Genomic DNA, 24,498 nt, shown 5'->3' on the forward strand with positions numbered 1-24,498 from the left:
ATAACTGGAATTAACTCTGAAGAAAGATATTAGATACAGATAAATAGCCATGTAGGTGATAAGTAACTAGCTGGATTCAACAATCATTCTAATAAGCAGTTCTTGTAAATCTTAACATTTTTGTTAAGAAATCTTGCTTCTTTCTTACAGTAAATCAGCTTTGTCAGTCAGGCTCTTTCTAAATACCTTGAATTTCAAATTTTATAATTCTTATTCTGCTAGTTCATGTGGTACAAAACACCATGCTGGAGAAACTTGCAAGTTATATTACCAATCAAATAGTAAAATAAACTTCAGCATTCATGATTAAAAAGATCTAATTAATTCTTTTAAAAAAGCTAAATGTAATGTGCTATGAGAATAACCTTGGGACATGGAAGGAAGAGCTGCAGCCAAGACAATAGTTTGAGACATCCAAAGAGGGATGAGGCTGGAGAAAATGACTCAGAAATGACCTTCCCTAGTTTTCTGGAAGGTAAAGGCAGAGGAGGTTAGTATTAGTTCTCATGATTTTGTTTTCCTGTCTGGACTACTTCAAAGAGCTGACATTAAAAGACTGAATAAATGGATGAACAGAAGAACACAATGTATGTGTATGTGTTTGTATACACACACAAACACACACACACACAGGGAGAGAGAGAGACACAGAGAGAGAGAGAGAGAGGCAGAGAGAGAAGAAGAAGACTAGACTAGACTAGACTAGATTAGACTAGACTAGACTAGAATAGACTAGAATAGACTAGAATAGACTAGAATAGAAGCTGGAAAGGACCTTGGAGGTCTTCTAGTCCATCCCCCTGCTCAAGCAGGAGAACCTATACCATCTCAGATAAGTGACTGTCCAGTGTCTTCTTAAAAGTCTCCACTGATGGAGCACTCATGATTTCTGAAGGCAAGTTGTTCCACTGGTTATTTGTCCTCACCGTTAGGAAGTTTCTCCTTAATTCCAGGTTGCTTCTCTCTTTGGTCAGTTTCCAACCATTCTTTCTTGTCCTGCCCTCTGGTCCTTTGGAGAATAATTTGACCCCCTCTTCTTTGTGTCAACCTCTCAAATACTGGAATACTGCTATCATGTCACCTCTATTTCTTCTTTTCTTTAGACTAGCCAAACCCAAGTCCTACAATCTTCTTCATATGTTTTAGTCTCCAGTCCTTGGATCATCTTAGTTGCTCTTCTCTGAACATTTTCCAAGGTCTCAAGAAGAAGCATGCAATGTGTGTGTATTTGTATACAGAGAGAGAGAGAGAGAGAGAGAGAGAGAGAGAGAGAGAGAGAGAGAGAGAGAGAGAGAGAGAGAGAGAGAGAGAGAGAGAGAGAGAGAGAGAGCAATGGGTACTTACAATATTGCTTTGTTTTATTTATTTTTTATTTGTTTGTCTGTTTGTTTGTTTGTGCTGCCTACCTCTCCTATATGGTGACTCTAGCTGGTTTTATAGTAATGGTTAAGTAAATCCACCATCTCTGGGTTAGATGGCAGCAAGCTGTTAGAAGTGTCTGCATCTCTTCACTGCCATCTACAGATCATCCACAATTCTGCAGCCAAGATATGGTAGCCTAATAGAAGTTCATCTAAATTTATTATGATCTGAAAAGAAGATGGCAAATAAGTGGATTACATAAACAAGCGGGAGAGACACTCAGTTTAGATCATTAAATGTTCTAGCATCCTCAGATTGTGCCTGGAATTTACATATCAAGTATTACTACTTTTCCACACTATCAATAGATATTATATTATTGCATTGTATGTAGCATATATTGAATATGGTATTCAGAAGGTATGGGAGCTGGTTTGATCTAGTGATTAAGGCACCAGTTAGAAACCAGGAAACTGTCAGTTCTAGTCCTGCCTTAGGCATGAAAGCTTTGACTTTGGGCCAGTCATTCTCTCTCAGCCTACCTACCTCACAGCGTTGTTAATATTGGCGGGGGGGGGGAGAGGAGGAAGAAGATATATTAAGTATGTTCACTGTCCTGAGTTATTTATAAAAAATAAAAATGGGATAAATAAATAAATCCAAATATATACAGCTTGGATTATACTTTTTCTTGGTTAAGTTGCATTCCCAGTAACCTTGCTGATAATGATTTTAGGATGAAACTAAAGTGTGCCTTCTTGCAGGAACATCCAAGAAGGAAGTGATAGTCATTGTCTTTCCCTTCCTGTGAGGGTCCTATGTATCTCTTGCAAGTTTGCTCAGATCATTTTAAGAGATGACACTGAAATTGCAAGGAGAAAAGGACACTGGCGTAAGTAATCTCCTAGCCTTCATGAAGGAATATAGCCACTAGATTTTCAGTACTTGTGCTTTAGAAGGAAAAGGAGAGTGATTAATGGTATTAACATTGGTGGGAACCATCTCTTCATCAAGCAAGCACACTGGTCTAGATGAGTTATTTCCAAGCTACTTAAAAATCTATCTGTGTCTTTCTCTTATATACATATGAGGACTTATCTGTGAATGCTAGCCATGTTAATTAATTAAACAAACTTTAATGAATGCAAGATTCTTCTTAACATATAAGAAAATGTTTGCTCTGTCTCATTCTAATAATTCATTCTGCCTGTCTCTTTTCTTCCCAACCTATTATAAGATTACCCAAGATAATATATATATATATTGCTCATTAGTTAAAGACACAAAATACATAGCAAAGTTATAATTACTGTCAGCTATATATTTGCAGAAGGTTACAATAAAGCTCTAATCCTTTGATCTGATGAGGGCTTTTTTCAGGATTACAGAGCCATCACATTATCTAGGACTGTTGACTTCTGAAGCAAACCTTTGCAAGTTTGCCCCCTCAGAGAATTGTGCAACAGTTTTAATGAAGGAAGAACATACTGATCACCACCTGGGAGTTCAACTTTGTCACTGATATATTACACAAAGAAGAAGTTTTGTCTATCTAGCTAAAGCCAGGCTTTGAGGCAGAGCAAAGTACACCAGAAATGGAAAGTCACAGAATGCATGCTAGAATTTATAATTTTAAATGGAAAATCAGAAGGACATTATTGCAACATGTTGTATATAACATCTATTCCATCACTGGAAATATAGAGGCTATAGGCACCCTTGAAAACCTGCAAGGAACAAGATGTTGGAAAGATACAGTTTCCTGGTTCAACTGTCTCAATAGCTGTAACACCAATGTTGACTTCTAGTACAATAGCAATGTTGACTTCTAGTACCTATTTAAAAAAAAAATGACTGTGAAGGAGAAGAGGGTATGGCCTAAATCAGAAGCATCATCCATTTTTTTTTCTGCAAAGGAGAAGTCTCCAAACATATCCTTTGGTTCAGTGCAATCTCAATTAAAGCTCTTCTCTGTAAGAGTCTAGAGCAGTGCTTCTCAACGTTTGTGTGATGGCGACCCCCGTCATACAAACGTGCCGCGCATGCGCGCTGCCGCCCCCCCAAGGCGGAAAAATGGCGGATCGCCTTGTTTGGCGACCCCCGAGAAATGGTCGATCGACCCCAAATGGGGTCGCGACCCATAGGTTGAGAACCGCTGGTCTAGAGGTTCAGTACATTCACAGTCAGCAATCATCCTTTGCCACCAAGAAATCACTGAAGGCAAAATAGAACTGCCAGGATTTAGAGATGGGGGGGGGGGAGAGTGGGTGTACGGCTGTATGGAAACAGAGGGAATAAATAACAAAAGTACAAAAGTATAATCGAGCAGGGCATTCTGCTTTAGATGCAAGGATCCCACCGTGGAACATGCTGGGGAATCAGAATGCTCTTTGGAGTTTGGTATGCAAGTCAGGGAAAGAGCCTTACCAAGGGTCTGCAGACAGAAGGTCCCAGGGAAGTGCATGAAAAATTTGATTACTTTAAATAATGTCTGTCGTTTGAGAGGCCAGATGGACCACTGGATTGGCTTCTTCAAAACAAAATCTTTCCTGAGTTTGGGGCATTCCCAAAGGAAGAACAAAACGGCTCGTTCTTGGATGTTTAAAGAAGTCAATGGATTGCACAGATGGCTGAGAAACTGGCACCAGAAAGGAAAAAATTAGCCAAGGAAATAGAGCAGGTCTCCTTTGGCCAGAAAGGTATAGAGAAATAGGATTTCCTCTCAGATGAAATCCCTGTTAAGTCTGGGTTTCTAGAACGGGCACAATCTGGAGCAAGAGAGATATCAGCACCCTGAGGAGCATCTGTATAACAGATTAGTAGTGATGGTGGTTTTTCCCCCTCTATCACAGATTTAAGATTTGATCTTCTGCTGAGAGGACAGATATTCAACAGCATAAATATATCATATATCTGGCATGGTGGCTCAGTTGGCTAGAATGCAGTATTGCAGGTTGACTCTGCTCACTGCCAGGAGTTCGATCCTGACTGGCTCAGCGTTGACTTAGCCTTCCATCCGTCCGAGTTTAGTAAAATGAGATCCCAGATTGGTGGGGGAAATGTGCTGATGTTGTAAACTACCCAGTGAGTGCTGTAAAGCACTATGAAGTCTAAATGTTATTGCTAGTACTATCTGGCTGAATTTTATTTTCAAATAGCCTTTCAGGTTGGCTGGGTGTGCAAATCTCTTTGGGCAATTGCTTTCAGAAATAACCGTCCTCTTACTTAAACACATCTTAATGAAGAAGTTTAAGATATGCTGCCTCAGCATGGCAGCTTCTATCATCAGCCACATAAAATAGATCCATGGGCATCTATACAGAGCACAAAGTACTTAAGGAAAGGGCTGCGAGCACAACAGCTTTCAAGACGTATTACCAATATGTATATTTTGGTACAGGCTCACTTAATTTACTGAAGTATAACAAAGCTAGTTGTAAGGAAACAAAGGTTTCAGAGAAAGACATGAAAGGATGCTCTCTGGTTAGAAAAGTTAAACCACGCACCCTCCCACCCCATTTGCTTGGTTTTGGCCAAATGTAATGCAAAAAGGCTGCACCTAACACCTAACCCAAATGAAATACCTAATTTGCCTTTCCTGAGCTATTAATAATAGTGTGCTTCTAAAGCAGAAGCATTAAATGAAGCAGGGGAGGTATAAATGATCTTAGGCTGAGCAGCACTGTTGATATTAGTGGCTAATAGCTCCAGAGTTGACATAAAATGCAGACCGAAGTACAATGATGTTTAGCGGAGTCAGCAGTGGCAATGGACTGTTTACAGGTGAAACCAATAACCAGAGGGCAAGGCCAGCATGGGGTAGCTCTGGGCAAGCCTTCAGTGGGCGAATTCTGCTGCAGAGTGTGTCTCAAATGGGGGAAGACTTAGATGATTCCAGATTTATTTTTGGGAGGAGGAGAAGGAAGGACACAGGGTTACAAGGGATGGATTATAATTTGTTTCCATTTACAAATGTCATGCAGTGTGCAAGCCGGCATGTTTATAAAACATCTGCACTGATGTAGGGAGATTTCTGCAAGGCTGCTGACATTTGACTTAATAGAGCACCACGAGGGCCTGGGGATGAGACGAGGCGCTCAGGCTTAATGAACCATATTTAAATTCATTTGCTGTGACTTACAGGAGTCTGCAGTGCTTAACAGCAGGCAAAGGGGCATGCCCATATGCAGAGTATTTTTCAGAAGATGGACACTCACTATTTTTGTCAGAGAGGGCTACAACAACAACAACAAAAACAGTGCAATATCATGAACATTAGCTTAGAAGTAAACTCCATTTCATTGAGGCAGTCCTTCACAAAACCTGTTTAGGATTGCAGCTGCAAGATCATGAAATATATGGTCCATATTTTATTTATTTGTTACCTCTTTCAATGTGTTTCTTAATCCTAATTTACATGTGTACAATAAAGCTCAAATTCTACAGGCACAGGAAATATTTCCAGAATTCCCTTGGGGGGGGAGGGAAAGTGACTATATTTATGGTCCATTGTTATTACAGCTATTCATTAAACAAACAAACACATCTCCCTATGACATCCATTGGAATACACTTATATATTTTATCATCTACTGTTCCATTATGAGAAGTGATGGCAGAAATGATTCTCCATAAAAATAATAGGGGTATTATGGAATATAGAGAATTCTTGTCATTATCATAATTTTATAAGAAAGTAGTAATAAAAAAAAGGTTGTTCACATGGCAGCAAAAGAATGCTTAGGATCATACAATACAAACTAAAGCCCTACTTGGAAAGGAAGATGCCAGATATTCAAGCTGATTTTTTTTTATTAAAGAAACTAGAGACATTATTGCTGATGCACACTCAATATTTTTTTTTCATTGCTTATAGAAAGGACTTTGAATGTGTCAACTATGTCAAGCTATGGAATCTGTTTAGAAAAATGAGAATCCCACAACATCTCATTGTTCTAATGCAAAGCCTACACATCTATCAGAAAGCCACAATATAGATAGAAATGGTGAAACAGACTGGCTCCAGGTTGGCAAAGGAGTAAAGCAAGGCTGTATATGTTTGTTTTATTTATTCAGCTTATATGTAGAATATACACTGAGGAAAGGTTGGTCTGAAAGAAAAGCGGCTGAGTTTTAAAATGGGGAGAAAGAACATCAATAACCTATGCTGTCCTGATGACACTACTCTGATAGTCGAACATGCAAATGATCTGCAAGCTCTAATAATAAAAATGGTGCACCATGAAAAATAACGTGGCTAAGATTAAATATAAAAAAGGCTGAACTAATGATAACAGGTGCAGTAGCCAGAACTGACAATGAAGATATTAAAGTAGTGGATAGTTTAGCAGCATAACACTTGGTAGATTAGCTATGAAGGACCTCAAAAAAGATACTTGAATGCCGTGATGTGTCTATACCTACAAAGATCAGAATTGTGTAGGCAATAGTTTCCCTGGAACATTCAATGGATGTGAAAGTCAAACTTTGAAGAAGCAGGATAGAAAGAGCATTAATGCTTTTGAACTTTGATATTGGCGAAGACCCCTGAGAATATCATGGATAACCAAGTAAACAAACAAATGCATTATTGAACAAGTCAATCCAACTTCTAGCACAAATGACCAGGCTCAAATTATCCTACTTTGGACACATTATGATAAGACCCAGCTTTCTGGAAAAAGGCTCTAATGCTAGGAAAGGTGGAAGGAAAGTGAAGAAGATGACTGACAGCAAGGTAGAAAGAGTTAATTAAAGCAAAAATTAGAGCAACTGTTGGAAGACCTGAAGGATCAGATTAGGACAGTTCCTCCTAGAGAAAATCTATCTATGGGATTGCTGAAAGTTGACACTGACTTGACATAATCAATAAAAGTTGAACAAATGTTTATGCATCACCCTTCCACCCATTGACGTAATTTGCAAAGGTAGATTTTGAATTTCAGACAAAACAAATTTGTATTCCCTAGTTGTATGCAATTAGATCTTATGAATCAGTGTAGGGGCACACAGAATAGAGAAAATATGTGTCATTGTGCGGCTTATGAATTTGCATATTTTCTATTGCTGTCTAGAAGAAGCACACCTCCATTGCTGTCTAGAAGAAGCACACCTCCAGCTGAAGCTCAACACTTATCTGTACAGAACAGGTAGCCATGCCTTAAAAAATAAAGGGGGGGGAGGCATAGAGCCTTTGAAAATGATATATGGCTAAAGAGGGGACATAAAAATAGGAATGAAGGAAGAATAGAATAGAATAGAATAGAATAGAATAGAATAGAATAGAATAGAATGGGACCTTGGAGGTCTTCTAGTCCAGCCCCCTGCTCAAGCAGCAGAATCTATACCATTTCAGACAAGTGACTGTCTAATCTCTTCTAAAAAACCTCCAGTGATGGAGTGCCCACGATTTCTGGGGGCAAGCTGTTCCACTGGTTAATTGTCCTCACTGTCAGGAAGTTTCTTCTTAATTCCAGGTTGTTTCTCCCTTTGGTCAGTTTCCAACCATTGTTCCTTGTCCTGCCTTTGGTGCTTTGGAGAATACTGTGATGCCATCTTCTTTTTGGCAGCCCCTCAAACACTGAAATACTGCTATCATGTCACCCCCTGTTTCTTCTTTTCTTTAGACTAGATGACTCTATCTTCTGCATTGGATAAGACTCAGTTTACATTTGTTCTTGATTGTTGCTTGCAAGAATTCTAGTACCATTACTAGTGAAGTGAATCTGATCTCATACCAATTTGGGTGATGGTGGTATAAAAATGAAACTACCTTTGATACAAATATTGGAATGTATAAAGTAAAAGCAAATCTGTTAAATCATGGGTGTCAAACTCGCCATGTCACGTGATGTGTCGTGACGTATCGCTACTCTTTTTGCATTGCTGGCAATGGGGTGGGCGTGGCTTCGGTATGATGAAACCAGCCCACTGGCCGGCGGTTTGACACCCCTGTGTTAAATGAGTGAAAGATTTGATCAATTGATATATTTCAGATTTTTTTTCTAGAGTTAATTTATGAAGAAATATAAATTATTGTAATCTTACCAACATAGTCAGGAAAAAAAGATACAATTTTCAAAGCTGATGCTTCTCGTAATAATGTCAGTTGTGTAGACAAAATAACATACGATAAATAAAATGATGAATATGTAATTGCATTCACAACCTCTTTATTAACAAACACCTAGATATCAGGTTATTTATCTCTGTTGCTCAGCATAGCAGGAAGTGAGTGAATTTTGTTACCTATCTATCCAAAGTAGCAACAATTATGTTAATAAAATTAGTAATTTAATGATAATTGATGTTGAAATGGTAGAACTATAGTTGCATTTATATCTGCTGCTGACAGGCAAAGTACTACTTAAACCAAGCGTCAGATTGGTGAAGCATGGCAAAAAAATTGTTGCTAAACACATACAACAATTTTTCCTTATACAGGTAGTCCTTGACTTATAATGGTTGATTTAGTGACCATTCGAAGTTATAACGGCACTTTAAAAAGTGACTTATGACCATTTTTCACACTTATGACTATTGCAGCATCCCCATGGTCACGTGATTTACATTCAGATGTTTGACAACTGTTTCATATTTATGATGGTTTTCAGTGTCCCGGGGTCATGTGATCGCCTTTTCCAACCTTCAGAGAAGTAAAATCAATGGGGAAGCCAGATTCACTTAACAACCATGTTACTAACTTAACAACTCCAGTGATTCACTTAACAATTGTGGCAAGAAAAGTCGTAAAATGGGGCAAAACTCACTTAACAAATTTCTCACTTAGCAACATAAATTTTGGGCTCAGTTGTGGCTGTAAGGACTACCTGTGCACTCTTTTAAAGCTACATTTTAAACTTAAAAAAATCATTTTTTTTCCAACACAAAGGAACATGAGAAAGAGATTACGCAAAGGGATCAGAGCCCTGTCTCTCTGTTAGCAGGATAATTAATTCCCTGATAATAAAACAGAATAGGATTGAATTTGGTGTGAAAGGAGATTCCATTCTAAAATACAGATGCTGGGACAAAGTTAGACTCACTCAAAGTGGGGTTCATTTCTGAGTAAGTAAGCTTTATTAAAGGGTTAGCATTCATACTGGCTTTCGGATGCTAAATATAGGCCGCAAGAAACATCTTTGGTGAGGACTTTGCTGCCCAATACAACCTTGGTAATTTAAGATTAACAGTTCTCACTATCTGGGGAATTAGAATATATTATTCATGTAATACATTCAAAATAAACAAAAGGCCAGTGAATGAAAATTCAATATTCTCCCATCTCCTGAGATTTTTTTTTTTAAGGGTTGTTAAAGCTTATTCTTGAATGTACTTACTTCATGGAGTGAAAAAAAATATTTCTGTCAAATAAGTGTGTGTGTGTGTGTGTGTGTGTGTGTGTGTGTGTATAAAGCTATAGATATTGCTATGGAAATAAAATTATTTTCAGAGGAACTAGCAGTATTCTGAATACATAAAAAAGAAGGAAGGAAAAACTCTGGCATGCTTCAGAATAATTTCATGAATGCATTAAGGCAGTAGTTCTCAACCTTTTTAATGCCGCGACCCCCAACCGGTCGTAAGTCGAGGACTACTCAACCGGTCATAAGTTGAGGACTACTCAACCGGTCATAAGTTGAGGACTACTCAACTGGTGCAGCACCGTTTGCAAAATGGGACTTTTGGCGGGCTCAGCAGGGCAGAGACAGCCTGGACAATTCCTATTGGCTTTCGAAAGCCAATAGAATTAGACTCTATTCAAGAGAGTCTATTCTATCGGCTTTCAAAAGCCAATAGAATAAAAGGGAGTAGCACAACTAAGGAAAAGGGGGGGAAAATGGCGGACTGCATTGTTTGGCGACCCCTGTGAAATGGTCGTTCGACCCCAAATGGGGTCCCAACCCACAGGTTGAGAACCACTGCATTAAGGGAACTACAATTTTTGTTGCATTTTTCTATTGTTTGTACCCAAACACTCTAATTTTCTCTATAGATATAGAATAAAATTTATTTATGGAGCTAAATTTCATCATTATGCCAGTCCAGAGAGAATAGCCATTTATGTAAATCCTTGGACGAGCCGCATGCCCCCTGATGTAATGAAAGAGGTTTCCCAGCTACATGTTCCCTTAGAACTGGTATAAAGTGGTATTGCCAAGAGAAATTGTCAGGAAAATAATTTTCAATATGGCTTTATGATATTCTGAAGTTCGTGGAACTGGTGTTCGGAGGTCAAAATTTTGTTTCTAACCTGTTCAGGTGAAAATTAGAAGATTGGGGAAATGGAAAAAAAAGTCCATAAAAATACTGTTCTTAACATAGTGGGAAATTTGGGGAAAGGGACTATAGTAAAGAGAGAAGTCTTCAGTCTTTTTCAAAGAATTCTTTCATTCTTCAATTGAATTTTATTTCAAGCTCAGTATAAGTTATGTTTCTGTATGAGAGAGGGCAAGAAAGAGAGATGGGGGGGGGAATTGTGGTGGGTCCTAGCAAGAGAACTACCCTTTTATCTTGCGATTTGAAACATTTGAAATTCACAATGCAGCACTTTCAAGTCAAGATGCCTTGAACTTGAGCTTGACTCTTGTTGGATATATGGGCTTAGCCATGCAATTTTCTTGGACTTAGTGTGGAAATGGTTTGCATTTTCTTTGTCTGTGATTACATTTTAATCAACTTCTTAATAGTTGGTTTTTTGTGCCTTTGAGACATTGTTGGCTCCTGATGACTGCCTAGAAGTCAGTTCCTGCTATTTTCTTGGCAAAGTTTTGCCGAGGGGTTTGCCACTGTCTGCTTCCTAAGGCTGAGAGAGAATGATTGACCCAAGGATAGTCATCTGGCTTTGTGCCTAAGCCAGTACTAGTCTACCCACTATCCTGGTTTCTAACCTAATGCCTTAACCGCTACACCAAACCAACTCTCAGACTGTTTATGCAGGATTATTAAACTCCTATGCTTGATTTTCTATTTGAAATGGTTAGGAAGACCCTGAATCAAAATCACATCTCTTGAAACCCTAATATCAACAGAATCTTGGCTTCTATAACTTCTAAAAGCAGCTGTTCACGGCTAGGCTAGATTAGTTTATTTGCTGTGCAGTCACATGTATTTGTATAGTACCGACTGTAATAATCGCATACAGAACAGTGAAAGTCTGATCCTTATATGCAAACAATATCTCTGTCCATTCCACATATGAAAGTTCAGGTCCAGTTGATATGTACTGATAGTAAAGAACATGAAATTAAGAAATGAATTAGCAAGATTTTTAGGGATGAAACTGACAGGGAAGGAGCCAGCAGTATCATGTTAGAGAAAACATAGTATGTCAACTTAGATCAAGTACCTTCTAAAGCTATCAAGACAACGACAAATTTCCACATATTTGGAATACAGGAGGAAGCAGCCTAGAATTTAAATCCAGAAGCTAAAATCTATAAATACAGCTTTGGTTTCTGTATCCTATGCCAGGCAGATCTTCTATTATGATGACTTCATTCCTGTCTACAAAAATTAAAGTAATTCTGCCAAGTCACGAGTCTTTTGATGAATAGGTTTATTCCTGTAGAAAAGGATAGGAAGAAAAGGCTGTAGAATCAAGGTTTACAGCCAGATCTATGTGAAGCCTGACAAAGATGTACAATTTACACATAGTAAATCCAGCTGGGTGACTTTGGGCCAGTCGTTCTCTCTCAGCCCAACTCACCTTACAAAAAAATTGTTATAGGGAAAATAAGAGGAGGAAGGAGTATTACACTTGTTTCACTGTCTTGTTTACTTGGTCACTGAGTTGTTTATATAAAGAATAATAAAGGAGGGATATAAATAAATAAAATGAAATAAATAGTCTTTTACTTATTTATTAGCAAGAGGAATTATACTAGGGATGAGGGACAGGAGGCAAGCCTTTTCTGTTTCCTTGTTTGAAATTTGTGAGATGCAATTGGCTGGGCCTATGGTAGTTCAATATGGAACAGAGTAGTTGGTAGTCATAGTAATTAGTAGGTTTACTTTTCCTGTGACTGTAACTAGGTGCCATACAAATTGATAGAATGCAGTATCAACAATGCGGTAACTCACTACCTTTTAATCACAGATTAAAATGTAGACTCGCCCTTGAACTGAATGTCCCAAGTAGGCCTCCTACATAAACATTTTAACCTTAGAAAGTTTGCAGTATGATTTGTGCATCTGCTGGAAAAGCATTATCAACTGGGGAAGACAGATCATGTCCCCTGCAGCCTTATTGTTAACTGCAGGGCTTATTTATTTATTTGATACATTTATATTCTGAGCCCTCAAAACACAAACAATAAGAAGAGAAAGGGCACTGCTGGATATGTAGCATAGAAAGGACTGAATGCATCAAGAATGAAATCAAATCCCAATAATGACCAACCCTTTTTCTTAGGACTGCAACATTATCATTTATTCAATTTAATAAAACAAATGTAATAAATAAGAAATATATGTAGTGAAAGTCAGTATATATATATATATATATATATATATATATATATATATATATATATATATATATATATATATATATATGGAATGCCTAAAACACTTATAAAGGAATAAGCTGATTGGTAAAATAGTGAAATAAGCTGATCGACTATTGTTGGGCAAGGGGGCCATTTGAAAAGCAATAAGATAAAATACACATTAAAATGTTAAATTCTTTTGGAGAATTCTTCACGTGGCTGCCTGGGTTTTGAAAGGCGAGGTAGGCAACTCCACACTGCTGCGCTTTTGGCAAGAAAAGTGGAACAAAGCATCTGGGTACATAAGAATCACTTGTGTCAAGCCAGCCAGCTTAAGAAAACAAAACAGAGCAGCAAGAACAAAAGGAGAGAGATGAAAAGACTTCCTTGCCCCTGTTCTGAACCCTAAGGATTTGCAATCCCCAGTTTCTATGCATGGATACAGATGCATTTATAGCCACAGAATTTTTCAGTGGGGGATATTTGGAAGACATGTTGGGCCTCCCTGAAGTTGCCGTTCTATCCATACCGGATGGGTCATTTTTGTAGACCTTGAGGGCAACGTAGTTTGTATTTCTCCTCACAATACAATTCCCTACTGTAAAAGCCTTGGCCATCAGTACATCTGGCATGGAGTTACAGTCTGGAAAAAGAGATGAAGCAGCCAAGGTTGTCCGCAGTGCATTAAGGCCCCTTTTGTGAGGGCAAACATCTTTGATGCAAAAGCAGTTTAAACATTACTTGAGAACTAATCAAACTGGCATCTGAGAAGGACATACAATCGCAGGGGTCCTGTAGCTCACAGTGCCACTACAACGGCTGACCTTTAGCCATCTCATTCAATATTCCTTTTGCAGCCCAAACGCTCCCACTTCAGGCAATGTGAAAAGAATTCTTGATGGGGTACTGACAGAGCTTGCAAAGGCAGGAACCCAAATTCATGCCTAGCACTGATTTGAAACAATAGAAGGCACAATCTGAATCACAGGGAGATTTTAAAACACACAGGGAGATTTTAAAACACGATTACACCCTTTGATCACAAGTGGAAACTTGATGGTTTTCAAGTACAGAACGGGCATATATGCTGTGTCTTAAGAATTCAAGAACTTTGGAAAGAATAGATATCTTTCATTCTTAGGACTCTGGAGATGGGGCTATTTGGCAGTACAGTACAGACTGATTTTTTTTTCTTTTTGCTTTTCTGGAATAAAAAGTAAACCTCTTAACTGACAAAATAAATGTTAGTGTTTAAGGAAAACATAAGTCAGCTTGAAACTCAGGCTCTTAACGTAATACATTTTTGTAACTTAAGAATTCTTTACTGCGTTTTGTCTGTCTCTGTCTCTAAACGCGATGTCTCTAAAATTCTCCCTCATGTGTATATAACATTACAGTTATTTCCTGCAATATTAAATGAGATTGCTGCACTCCAGTTCAGGGCTCCATGGCCTTTGCGTTGAATTCAGATCCTACTTTCTCCACAATGAAGGCTAAACCAAGGTCTCTGAACTCTGCCAAGGAAGCAGTGGAGGGAGCCCTGAACATTTTGGTTCAGAGAGCATTAAAGATGCAAGACTGCATTCAGAAGACAGAAGGCACCATTCAAGGGCTGGTTGCTAATTTTTAAATGGTGGAACAAATGACTTTGGTGGACCTGTGCCAATTTATACCATCTGAAACTTTGCTGTGAATATTAATTAGACTGACAAAACTAACAAACCCAGGGGCCTCTTAGCATCTTTAACTTCTTCTCATGGAGTCAGGTTTTTGGGGCGTGAGGCACAGCTGATTTTTGTAGGCAGACGAATATCAAACATCAATCCCTGTCTGTGATTTTCCTAGGAATCAATTTTGGGCAGGGGATAGTATTTATAAGCTTAAAGGCTACAATTATAAGAACCTGAGGAATGATTTCTTGGGATCAAGGGAACACAGTCATTTTTGAAACCTGATGTTCCTTGTTTCTAAAAAAGTAACTATGTTTGAAAGAGTCCTGAGCATATTAGTCTCTCCTTAGTATAAAGATGCCTATTATTACAAACACCCCAGTCTGCCTGTTTAGACAGTGTCACCCTATAAAAGTAATAATGACATTCGTATTCTTGATTGCTTCAGTCCGGCACAGGAATCACGGTCTGAATTCTGCTTAATTTGCCCTTGGTAAAATCAAAACTGAGTCTAATTTGAGTGCCTAGATGGAACCATAAGATTTTCAGATTTGCTATGCAGTCCGAAGAAAGGAGAACTAGTAATTCGTAGAGCTGTATGTACAATTTTAAGAGAAGCTTTGGACAAGTGAGCAGACTGTCTCTCAAGCAAGCTGCTTGAAGCACTGAGATGCTGTATTCTCTTGAAGGTTTCACACAGCAACATAAAGGGCCTCCCCTCTTCATCTGAGTCTTTGCTATATTTTGGCAATGCTGGCCAAAAGATCTTCTGCCAAAGCAGCAGGAGATTTGATAAGCAAGAAACAGTAAACAGGCGAAGAAAAAAAGGGGGATACTATTTTTAGAATGGAGAAGATTTAGAAACCCCATAATCAGTGTTTATAAACAATGATTATGATGAAGTTCTAATTCAGGGTCAGTAATGCATTCTGGAGCCTTGTGTATATGTAGTTTATCTGGCTAAACATAAACAGCAGTCCTGGTTATTTGATTAATTTAGGAATGATGCAATTTGTTTGGCTTTGCATCATAATATACTAATATACATTGAAATTCGTACTTGATATGAGACCTGAGTGCCACGCAATAGGGTGAGCTCCCATTACTTACCTCAGCTCCTGCCCACCTAGTAGTTCAAAAGCATGCAAATGCAAATAGATAAATAGGTACTACCTCAGTGGGAACGTAATAGTGTTTTGTGCATCTCAACATATACTCATGCTGGCCACACCACAGAAAATGTCTTCAGACAATGTGGCTCCCTCGGCTTAAAACAGAGATGAGCACCACCCCTAAGAGCAGGAATGTCAAACTGCTGGCCCATGGGCCGGACTCGTCATCCGGAAGCCGCACCCACCCCATTGCCGGCAATGGCAAAACCAGCCCGATACGTTGCGTGATGTTATGTGACGTCGTGAGTTTGACATATCTGCCTTAGAGTTAGACATGACTAGACAGGGGAAATCTTTGCCTTTACAGTATTTAAAAAGTGCTTTAGGACTGGTTTTATTTTATTTCAACAGTACTTAACTATCTGCTTGATTCCTATTATCTTTGACTGAACTGCAGGGATTGGCTCTGTTGTTAGGAAGAGGTGCTACTTCTTATTAATAAAACAAGCCTCTCTGAATTCAGTTCACTTCTTCAGTTCTTCCATTCTTCTGCTGCAAAAAGATTCAGAAATACTCCTTCTGATACTTAACACAAAGTAGTTTAAATCAAATTGTGTGGGCCATCAAATCATAAACTCAAATTGTGCCCCTTTTGAAGGCTGAACTGACTTGTGGCTGATTTGTACAAGCCTAATGCCTGCATTGCACCTGGCTAAATTCTTCGTCTGAGACTGCAGAGAGCCAATAAATCTCAAGAAGGAACAACACTCCATTAAAAAAAGTGTTTTCCTTTTAATATTCCCTTTATATATCTTTAGGGGTTCTCTGTTTACCCATATTTTTTTCAAGGGGGAGGCTTTTTAAAAAAAAAATAGGCAGAAAATACATATGCTCTTTGATTGAAACATTGCTGAACATGTTTTCCAAACTCCTCTCAAAGCAATAGTCTAAGAGGCATCTTTAAGGAAGACAGATATCTTAGGGTCTAGCAAGCAGCAGTAAAAATGAAAGTTAAAAACCTAGAAATGAAAATAAAGTGGGATCATATGGCATGCATTAAACCCAGTGTGAAATTGTGTCCTAAGCCCTATGTATTTTCCTTAAGGTCTGGTCATTATCAGGGAAATAGCTAGCAGGCAGCACAGTTGGTAAAACAAATGGACTTGCATACCAGCATCAATACCAAATGATCTATAATATGCCTATTTCATTGGAAAAACGCATAAATTTTCACTGTGCAAAACTTTGTTGTTTGGGAAGAACGGCAGTGTGTACTTTTAAATAATACAGTAATTTAACCACTTCAAAAGCAAACCTTCACATTGTTATGGCATGAATCTACTGCTGAAAACAGATCAGTTATGCAAAGTTTGGAAAGGGTAACTTGCTCTGATGAAACTTTAATGAAGTCATTCTATCGAAACAGATTTGCAAATCAAAATGGTGACACACTTCAGTGCAACAAATTAAATTAAATTGCATTAAAATTAAAATTTCAGTTCCATATTTGGAGAGTGCAGAATGCAGTGGGGATTAAGCAAGATGACGTGATGTTGCTGATGTTAACACGAGAGACCATCCAGTTAGCTTAAATGCCTCATTTAACTCTCTGTCTATCCCAGCATTTTGGGGATAGCAAAGCCCACATCACTTTGGATTCTGTTCATTTTCTTTCTTCATTTCTTGAAGTGGTCACTCCAAGTTTTAACTCTGGTCTCTTCTGACACTGATGTGCTCATCTTGCCGCCAGAGATGGGAGTTTAACTCAGCTCTCAGTTCTGAATTGGCTCACGACTTACTTTTAAATTCTGCATGGCTGGAAAAAGTTTAAGCCTTCTGAGAATAACACTTAAAGTTTAAGTCTTCCAGCTAACCTTTATTGGTACCAAACCAAACACTTATTTTATGGAAGGTCGAAGCCATGAAGCCACTGCCTTTTTGCTTTTTTCCATAGTTTTACTATCTTGGTGGCAGTATGATAACCTTCTACTTCATCTGCTAAATGGCAGCAGTAGCCAGCCATAAAGCTGACATAAATTACTCTGCTCTGCCCTGTTGAATGAAAGGATCTCTGAGTGAAATCCCTACAAGTAATAAAGAAAAAAAAAAAGCAGCACCTGAAAAGACATGGAAAATTCCAAAAACCTAAAGAGGGGGAAATGGCCTTTGAAAGAATTTGCAGCAGCTACCAAGGTTTTCCAAAGTTCCTTTCTTTTGATTAGCAGACAATTCCCCCTTTTATTTGTAGCATTTTCAAGGCGATGTTTCTCCCTTCACCCTGAAGCATTATTGGCAGGAACGAAATTTCCATTCAGTGCCTCCAAAATACTTTATCCTGGGGTAAGCATTATCAAGAAGCAGCATGTAGTACAGTGGTAATGCATTTGCTTTGCGTGCAAGAAGTCCAAGCTTCACGTTCCCATATTTCTAAGAGAGACTGTTAACAAATCTGTCTAAAAGCTTAGAAAGCCATTGCTGATCAATAACACCAACCCAGGACTAGATTCATTACAGAGCAACTTCCTGTATTTTAATGATAGAGAGGAAAGCAGGTCTGCAATACTTCTTGTTTTTGTTCCTTAAAGACAAAATGAAAAACAGCCGCGGAAAACAAATGTGCCAATTTTTGTTTCAGATTTCTCTCTCCAGTTTGCCCTTTTGCCTACCACCCCCATCACCTTATTTTATAGGGAAAATGATGTCTTTGTTGAACAGTTTTGTCTTAATTGCAGAAAAAGGCAGAAGACTGTTTTCAGTGGCATGGCCCCTAGTTTTAATGACAAGCCCTCTCATTCTGAGAGCAGTTAGAAGCGTGGAAGGAACTGAATTATGTCTTGAAAATCCCTTTTAAACAGATATATATGATTTCTTTGTCCTGTGTAGGGTTTCCAATAATGAATAATGTAAATTACATCATTATACCGTATATTCCAGCGTATAAGACGACTTTTGAGAGTGTTGAAACAGCCTCCGAACTTGGGGGTCGTCTTATACGCCGAGTCATCTTATACACCAGAAATAAGGTAGTTTCTGGTGTATAAGACGACTTTCTAGGTATGCGACTCAGTGTCGATCGTCTTATATGTCAGAAATAATGTAGTTTCCGGCATATAAGATGACTTTCTAGGCATGCGACTCGGTGTCGATCGTCTTGCGACTCGGTGTCAATCGTCTTGCGACCCGGCGTCAAACTCGGGGGTTGTCTTATACGCCGGGTCGCCCTATACGCCGGAATATATGGTAGTGGTTTTTGTTCCAACAACTTATCCTTAAACCTGTCCCCTTTTTAATTCTACTTCTGCTTACTTTAGCTGTTTTCACCAAAGTTCTGCATAGCCATTCTGAAAAACAGAAATAAAAAGCAGCTCATAGGTTTGTGGCTTTCTTGCCCTTTCCCAGTAGGAATTGGCAGTGAATGTGATCTGCTACAGAGGTTCCACCAGCAAGAACTATACATTATGCCTCACTATTCCTATCCTCAGGGAAAACGTTGGGGACTATTTGTAACATCAGATACAGATAGTCCTTGATGTACGACCACATTTGAGCCCAAAATTCTTGTTGCTAAACGAGGTATTTGTTAAGTGAGTTATGACCTTTCTTGCCACAGTTAATAAGTGAATCACTTCAGTTGTCAAGTCAATAACATGATTGTTAAGTGAATCTGGCTTCTTCATTGATTATGCTTTTCAGATGGTTGCAAAAGGTGATCATGTGACCCAGGGACACTGCAACCCTCATGAATATGAGTCGGTTTCCAAGCATCCAAATTTTGATCACATGACCAGGGGAATGCTGCAATGGTTGTAAGCATGAAAAATGGTCATAAGTCACTTTTTTCAGTGCCATTGTAACTTTGAGCGGTCACTAAATGAACTGTTGTAAAGTGAGGCCTACCTGTAATCCAACATTCACTTGTGCATGGCATTTCCTCCATGCTCTTCACTCCTGTGGATGGATTCCAAATCTGCTTCAAAGTGTCGTCCATACTTCTAGATTCAAGATAGGGAAGAATATACAGGTAGTCGCAAGGTAGAAAAGGAATCCAATTTACCTCAGAGGTCCATTTTACTGTGAGGCACCATAAAAAGTGTTGGGTTTTGTTATCCAGGTTTCATCCAATTCATGGATGAATAAGAATAATTGGATACAATATGGTCTATCTATTTTACTTCTGTCTCCACAGGTAAGAGATAAATACTATGCATTAATAAAAATAAATAAATCTGAACATGCGGAAAAAGGACTGCAATATCTAATAAAGTCCAGATCCTCATTCTTATGATCTCCCTTCATGTCTATAACTGGAAGACCACATCATCATATCAAAGGATATTTTTAATCTGTTTGTACCTGTCTTTCTTGATGAGATCTGAAAGGCTAATTCAAGTTTAGAAATCTTCCTAAAATATTATTTTAACCTCAATAAACTTCACCCCTTCTAATTTGTACATGCTGGGTTATCTTTGGAACAAGATTTCATATATCCTTGTAAAACTGAACATCTGGAATATAGCTTAACTTCCAACCTTATTAATGATGCCCAGACCATTCATGCAGCTAGTCAGATGTCATCAAACTCAAGTCTTGGTAGTTGGATAGGATAATCATTGCCATCCTAAACCCAATACCATTAAAAAGTGATCACATCTTATGATGCATCATAAAGCAAAAACCTAGTTTTGGAAAGATATGGAGGCAAGGAATCCATTAGGAAAAGTGCACGCTCTCCATATAGATACCTGTATGCATATTTATAACAGAAGTCAGGACAAGGAGAAGGAAGCAATCAATAAGAAAACTAGTCTTCACAGGATAATACTCTTTCTTATCTCAAATATTGCATCCGTGAGAAATGGAGAAACCATCCACAGAAGGACAGCTGGTTAGCACTCTATTAATTTGCAATCAATAAACCACTCTAGTATCAGGTACAAGTATTTCCGTTTAGTTTTCTGACTCCTGTTTCTATTTATGGTTATCTTTCAGATTACTTAGAAGAAGATTCAATTAATTTAGAGGTTTCCTACATGTGATGGGGTGGGAACCTCTCCTTTCCCTTTCCTTTTTCATTATAACTTTATGTTAATATTGGATGTTGTCTTTAAGCCCTGAATAAAGTGATTCAGATATTAATGAATGAGGCACATTATCTACTCAGCCTACGATGGTAGGGAACAGTAATTAGTCTGAATAGTAGGGGATTGACAAAATGTAATGTATTCTGCCTACCTCTTTATTTTGCCAAGGAATCATATGGAAGCAGGAATTATAATGCATTGGCTATGGATATGAGGTAGGTCCCTGTTAAATTAACATCGAAATGTCTACAGGTAGTCCTCAAATTATGACCACAATTGAGCCCAAAATTCATTTGTTAAGCAAGACATTGATTAAGTGAGGAAAGGGTCATTTCATTACCTTTTTTTGCCATATTTGTGAAATGAATCACTGCAATTTTTAAATTAGCAAAATGGTTATTAAATGAATCTGGCTTCCCCATTGACTTTCTTCGTCGGAAGATCACAAAAGGTGATCACTTGACCCTAGGACACTGCAACCATCATAAATATGGGTCAGTTGCCAAGCATCCAAATTTTGATCATGTGACCTTTGGGATGCTGCAACACTCAGAAGTATGAAAAAACGGTCATAAGTCACTTTTTCAGTGCTGTTGTAACTTCAAATGGTCACTAAACAAACTGTTGTAAGTCAAGGATTACCTGTATTTGTAAAAGGGGGACCAACAGCAATCTATGACTAATTATTAGAATAGTTGTTAAAAGTGTTAGAAGAGGATCATAAAAACCAGATTCAGGTCCACCCTCAGTATAGAAATTCACTGGTTGATTTTAGGCCAATCACATTCGCCCTAGTATTATTGATATAAGGAAACTTCATAGCAGGAATATTATAGACACTGTTTTGGCTACCTACAAGAAAGGCAGGATATAAATTTAATCGTACAAATGAATAAATATGGAATCAAACATGCTATTTGTGTAATTATAAAATGGGGTGAGCAACCGGAGGTCCTAGATCTACCTATAACCAATGAATCCCACTTTTTGTGGTGCTTTTAATTCCCCACATCTTAAAGTTGCTGCCTTTAAGAAACACCACTCTAAATAATTCAATTTTGAAGATAATAGAGTCTGTTATTCTGGAGATAGCAAGATAAACACTTTATTCCTTCACAGTAGACAATATGTGGCAGTGTTAACTGTAAACCCTGTTCGGCCCACCTCTATTCATGGCTCTGGGTAAGTAATCCCCATTTTTATTATCAAGGCTTCTTCTATAGAAAGATTTTTCCTGTGATTAAAAAAAGCTCTGTCTACCCTTCCTTGGCATAGCCAGCAGAATGCAATATTCGCATTAAGAGTTTGCCCATGGGCTTTCATTTTGCAGTAAATATATTCAGGATCTTTTTTTTCCTGTATAAAAAAACCTTTACAACACACAGAACCGTGCTCATAAGTGAATTTTTGTATATTATTTTCTTTCAGTGTCTAGATGCTGCTTTAACCTTGATTATAAGCTAGATGCCTGTTTTACTGAGGTTTATAACATGGAAATTTTCAAAACATGGAAATACCAAATGCATGAACATTTCAATCAATTTTGCATTTTTTAATATACATACATACATACATACATATACATACATACATACATACATACATACATACATACATACATATATATATGGAGTATTTAGCACCCAGTCCTGCAAAGTGGGTAGTTTATTCTCAAAATAAATAACAATAATGATACCAAATCTACTTAAGCGTTTCTTTTCCTTTGATGAGTAAGCATCCATTTGAATCTCTGGTTATAACATATAATTTCAACTGGAATCTTTCCTCCTGTATCTTGCACTTATCAATCTGTTTCAGGAGAGTTGTTACCAAATTTGAACTTCTTCCCATTCAGTCCTATTCAGTTCAGTCTCCCCCCCCCCCATCTGTGCAAATGTTACTCTGGAACAGAGGTTCTCAACCTTTTTTTTTTCATTCATGGCCCCCTTCTGAGCCTCACTGACCTCTGTGACCCCCCTCCCCATAGTTCCCTAATAGTGTTAGCTGGGGAAAAAAGCTACTTTACCATCTGTTTATTAATCTAAACTGTATCATATAAAGATCGTGGCCTCCTAGGAATGGTCCCTGGGGGGCATATGGCCCATGCTGAGAACCACTGCTCTAGAATATTTTTGGCAGACAGATGAACAATAATGTGGAATAAAAAACATAGAATATATTTCACTGGCTAAGTTCTCTGTATAGCCTCTTTGATAAAAATCACACACACACACACCCAAAATAGATTCTTAACATTGTTCCCATCTGAGACACAGCTAAGCAATCTCCACTGGGTAAGGAGAATATATGACCCAAGTTGCCTTCAAGAATCTACAGCGTCAGCATAACATGATTACAACTGATTAGAAAGCTCAAACGGAATTAGTTTACTGCCAGAATGATGAGGTGAATCAGCAATTGGCCATTAAAATCCCTGTTTAAAATATTTTTTTAATCTCACCATATAATTCTCACTCATGTAAATTATCCAGGCATTTTACACACATGCCCTACTTGTCTGTATGTGAGAGAGACACAATTTGCACTGCTCAACTGTAAGGTCAGTTCCATATATTGTTGAGAAGTACAAATTATGAGAAGGCCCCGAAAGGTTAAGGACGTGTTCATCGTTCTGTTAAACATCATAGGCTGATATACACAGGGCTTCTCTCTCTTTTTTTGCTTGATGGAGAACTCAAATAAAGAAAAGCTTAAGTGCATTGTGCCCTAACCAATTTCTTTAGCAGCTCTGAGCTTCAGAGGAGGACCCTGGGGGTTGATACATCTGATGTACCCAAGGGCCCTCATTAATTTATGACCAGATTGGTGGTACCAGATGGGAAGTTATTGTGATTCAGAATTTCAAGAAGAAAGGAAAGGTGTATATTTTTGAACAGATTCTTTTGGATGCATTCATACACACCAAATGAGGTTGTCCCTTTGCTCCAGTTCTCATTGTCAAAACATTATATAGATGCTAATCTGTTGGTGTCAAGAAAAGCTGGAGAGATTGCTGGAATATCAGGGTGCAATGACTTTATCACATTATAATGATGTGCTTTTAAATAGCTTTTATATATATTCCATGTGGAGCAAAAGATTATTTTTCCCCAGATGACTCCATGAGGCTGAACACAATGTTTCCAACTAGAGTATAATATGACTTTTCTTCGTATTCTATGCTTGGAGCAAGGGTGTTATTTAGTTGGGGAGGGGAGAGAAACAGGTAATAATTTCCATTTCAGTTGAGACAAAGTTTAATGTTGCTTCTTGTCAGTGAAGTCTAAAACAGTTTAAGGATCCTAGTGGATGTCTACATCCAAATGAATTCTTGCTAAATATTCAGCATTATAGATTCCGAGAAGATATATCCCATACATGCAATAGCAACTATTGTTGGATTAAGCTATTGATTAAGCTATTGAGAAGGTTCGTGTGATTAGGAATGTTAGCTCTTTTTTTCTGGTATGTTGTAGCATGTTATGAGTCTCTGAAATTCTTGTAGATCTTTCAATCTTGATATTAGTGGTCTTGTAATTGCAAGCAATTTTGATATACTCTGTCTCATTGTATCAGTGGATCACAAAGCTTATACAGGCAAAATTTGATAGATCTCTTAAGAGACAAGAGTGAAGAAAATTTAAGGCAAATACAATCTTTAGAATCAAAATGGATATTGCCATTAAGACGCTTCTTCCCTAGGAACTCAGTGAAGGTACTCAAATATTTACCATTGGTATGAGCCTTAGCAATTGCAGATTTTTTTCTCCATATTACTTTTTTC

The 24,498-nt window shown here is 38.1% G+C and overlaps 1 protein-coding gene across 12 annotated transcripts in view; it reads left to right on the top strand.

Moving 5' to 3' along the window:
* Positions 1-24,498, top strand: part of NCKAP5 (NCK associated protein 5) — a 656,435-nt gene that overhangs the window by 115,518 nt on the left and 516,419 nt on the right. Inside the window, exons 3-4 of one of the 12 annotated variants that reach the window (XM_039328230.1) lie at positions 7,437-7,511; positions 21,834-21,896. The exons of 9 other annotated variants lie outside the window; for them this stretch is intronic. The gene's annotated coding sequence lies outside the window, so the exon portion shown is untranslated. The remainder of the gene's footprint in view (positions 1-7,436; positions 7,512-21,833; positions 21,897-24,498) is intronic. 2 more of the 12 variants (XM_039328233.1, XM_039328231.1) reach the window with 2 other exon arrangements.

Source organism: Crotalus tigris, unplaced genomic scaffold (genome assembly GCF_016545835.1).
Source record: "Crotalus tigris isolate CLP2741 ecotype Arizona unplaced genomic scaffold, ASM1654583v1 scf7180000024374.3283719, whole genome shotgun sequence".
NCBI lineage: Eukaryota > Metazoa > Chordata > Lepidosauria > Squamata > Viperidae > Crotalus > Crotalus tigris.